This window comes from Miscanthus floridulus, chromosome 16 (assembly GCF_019320115.1).
Source record: "Miscanthus floridulus cultivar M001 chromosome 16, ASM1932011v1, whole genome shotgun sequence".
Classification (NCBI taxonomy): Eukaryota; Viridiplantae; Streptophyta; class Magnoliopsida; order Poales; family Poaceae; genus Miscanthus; species Miscanthus floridulus.
Window position 1 is genome coordinate 22,064,139 of NC_089595.1, and position 4,194 is coordinate 22,068,332.

Consider the following 4,194-nt stretch of genomic DNA (forward strand, 5'->3'; position numbering starts at 1 on the left):
TGAAACTTTATGTTTGGAAGTTGACCAAGCGGAAAGTGTCATAGCTACCCTAACGGATGACCTAAATACTCTTCAAGAAAAGAACAATGCCCTCAAGACAAGAAATGAGGAGCTTGAAGAGCAATTTAGCATCCTTTGGGATAAAACCTCACATCCTATGAAGGCAAGTGAGATCTCTAATGCATCTACTAGCAAGGGTTGTGATAGATTCTACAATATTGATTTAGAAACTCATGCTACTAACCTTGCTAATATGGAAGCTATGAAGAAGGAAATTACAAGACTCAACAACATCATAGCTAGTGGGTGCATGGATGATGCAAGCAAGAAGCCCAAATTCATTCAAGGAAGACATCCTTTTATCAAGGAGGGTCTCGGTCACAAGAAGGGTGGCAAGACTGGTGAAAGAAAGATGGTGAATGGAGTGTCTTGCATCATGTTTGAGAAGAAGGAGACCATTGGAGAGGTGCAACTAGTGCAGACCATGGAGGCTCCACGTAGAAATGTGGAGGTTTCATGCCCTGGATGCTTCGCGCCAAAACACAGAGGCTTCGGGGTCTGGCAGAACAGTGGCACCAACAGAACCAAGGCACAACCTCAACCAAGACAGCAAGCCCCTAAAGCATCTAACACTCGTCTATAGGTCATGGAGAACCCAATCATACCAAAGAGGAACAAGTATGCCTACAAGCCTAAGAACCATGCACCCCATGAGAGTATGTCCTATAGCTATGTGTTGAGACGCAACAGCCTTGGTAAAGTTGTTGCCACGTATGTTGGAAATGAGCCCAACATATATGAGAAAAGATCTCTATGGGTTCCTAAGATTCTAGTGGCTAACACTCAAGGCCCCAATGCTAATTGGGGACCTAAAAGAAGGAACTAAACTTGTTTTGCAGGCATACTCCCCTGGTGGATCAAGTTGGGTGCTTGATAGTGGATGTATAAATCATATGACCAGAGAGAAGAGTATGTTCACATCTTATGCCCAAACGGAAGGTCCAAGTGAAAATATAGTATTTGGGGATAATTCAAAAGGAGACGTGCTTGGTGTTGGTAAAATCTCTATAACTCAAGATTATTTAATTTCAAATGTTTTATATGTTGATTTATTGAGTTACAATTTATTGTCCGTATCATAATTATGTGAGATGGGCTATGACTGTCACTTTACGGATAAGGGTATGACTGCCATTAGAAGGGAGGATTCCTCTATTGCTTTTATGGGTCATATGAAAAGCAAGCTTTACTTAGTTGATTTCAACAAAAGTGAAGCTAAGCTTGAGACTTATTTAGTGGCAAAATCTAGCATGGGTTGGCTATGGCATCACCGGCTAGCTCATGTTGGGATGAGGAATTTGGCCAAACTTCTAAAGGATGAGCACATTCTTAGACTAACGAATGTTCACTTGGAGAAAGATTGGATATGTAATGCATGCCAAGCCGAAAAACAAGTAGGCGTACCACTCCCACCAAAGAACATTGTCACAACAACAAGCCCATTGGAGCTTATTCATATGGATCTCTTTGGACTGGTCGCCTATGTTAGCATCGACGGTAACAAATATGGTCTTATTATTGTTGATGATTATTCTTGCTTCACGTGTGTGTTTATTGACGGTAGTTAATAACCATTATAAATCGTTAATTAAACATATATAAGGGCATAAATGTAATCACCAATGAAGGTTTAGGGGTTTAAACTAATGAATTCCACGAACTTTGGTGATTTCATGACTGCAGGAGGATTTATCTAGAAAATAGCTTCCAGGACTACTGTCATACACTCCAAACGAGCAAACCGATGACAACAAGTGATTCTACCCGTGACACCTACGAAAGTCGACTCAAGACGGAGCCCAAGCCTCACCACCAGAAGGAGGAGCCCACCTGGCACCATAGTGAGCCGGTCGGCCCAATAGGGAGGTCGCCCGGCCCATGAGGGTGGCCCATGAAAGGATCAAGATGCCCAAAAGGGGGGGTGAATTGGGCTAATTCTAAAATTCTTTCAATAATTAAATCCTACACTTAGCCCACTTCACCCCTTGTGCCTAGAATGTATTTCTAATGTTCTACCGCACAAAAGTTTTGCAACCTATGTTCCAATCCTACTCTAGCATGGCAATTCTATGAATGTAAAGACAAGAATTGAATTGCTCAAAGTAAATGCTTAAAGTAAAGAGAGAAGGAGGAACATGGCGATTTTTGCCAAGGTATCGGAGAGTCGCCACTCCCACTAGTCCTCGTTGGAGAACCCATGCAAGGGTGTAGCTCCCCCTTGATCCACGCAAGGATCAAGTGCTCTCTACGGGTTGATTCTTCGACACTCCGTCGCGGTGAATCACCCACAACCACTCACAACTTGAGTTGGGTCATCCACAAGCTCCGCCGGATGATCACCAAGCTCCCAATCACCACCAAGCCATCTAGGTGATGGCGATCACCAAGAGTAACAAGCACAAACTTTCACTTGACCATGACAAGCCTAATGAGAAGGGTGGATGCACACTTTGCTACTCTTGCTTTCACTAATGAGGCCTCTCTCTTGGATTCTCAAATCTCAATCACCTCACTAGGACCTTGCTCTTCTTGGCACTCTCAAGGGTGTTTCTCAGCTGTTGAAATGAGCAAAAGTGATCCCTTGAGTGAATAGAGGAAGTATTTATAACCCCTCATTCAAAATGAACCATTATATGCCACTGCAGGGTGACCGGACGCTCCGGTCAGTTCTCCCTGCCACCGAGCAGTTAAGTTGTGACCGGACAGTGACTAGCGTCTGATCAGCACTGACCAGCTCCGGTCACGAAAACTCCCCTCTGGAACCTTACTGATGTTGACCGGACTCTAGCATCCAGCGTTCGGTCACTTTACTGCTCAGCGTCCGGTCAGTAGCCAGAACCTGACCAGCGTCTGGTCAGCACTGACCGGACGCGTCCGATTAGGATTCTCTCTCTTTGGGACCTTACTGGAGTTGACCAGACTCTAGTACCCAGCATCCGGTCACTCTTCTCTCAGCGTCCGGTCATATCTAGATGACTTTACCTTGATCAAATGAACTGAGCGCACTCTGCGCCAGCGTCCGGTCACACCGGAACCAATGTCCGATCAACATTTGACCCTCCATACACTTCCAACTCGCAATCATATGTGAATGAAGTTCGCTCCAATTGATCTTAGGGCTACTTAGGAGCTACCTAGTGCTAGATTTGACAAGTGTGCACCACACCTAACCCACTAGACTCACCTAGGTCAAGCTACCTGTCCATACCCCCTTTAGTACGGCTAAAGGAAAAGCAAAGTCCTAAACTACTCTAAGTGTCTCTTCAACACCAAACGACACTTAGAACTAGTCTATCCTTAACCTTGTCATCCATCCTTTGAAAACCAAAACAATTTCCATCGTAGGGGCATGACAACCATGATTGCCCAATCAATTGCCATTACCATGACCTAACTTAATTGCATCTGCAAAACACATGTTAGTCACAGTAATCATGTATTGTCATTAATCACTGAAACCCAACTAGGGGCCTAGATGCTTTCAATCTCCCCATTTTTGGTGATTGATGACAAAACAACCTCGAGTATGTAAAAGAGATGAGGTTTTCAACATGCTTGGTTCATATATAAGCTTTTGACAATAAGAACAAAAGATTTAGGCAAGCTTATAAGACCCAAGCCAACATGATGTACTCAATAGATATGAAATAAGCATGAGTACAAGTAATAAAGCTCATTTGCATCGGAGTAAAACACGGAAGCAAAATAAATGAGTATAACCAAGTGACATGACATATAAATAATTCAAAGTAGAGAGCACACATGTCACATATCACATAAATATCACATCACGTAGATATCACTATCACATAAATATAGTTCGATGCATGAAAGTAAACATGAATGCATAATAGTGCATCACACATAAAAAGCCAAATATAATAGATAAGCTCCCCCTAAATGTATTGCTCCCCCTAAGTCTATCATACTCGATCCCTCTCACCCCTTAGTGTCAAACACCAACACCTAAGGGTCGGTCGGTGGGGCTGCAGTGGACGAGTCGGACGCTGAGGTGCGATGAGCGATCTAGAACTATGTAGCATCATCATCTGATCCTGAGCTCTATGCAGTCTAACCCTCTATGGCTAGAAGTGACGCTGAAGCGGTCTAGATCAAATCTGGAACAGGTGCGGC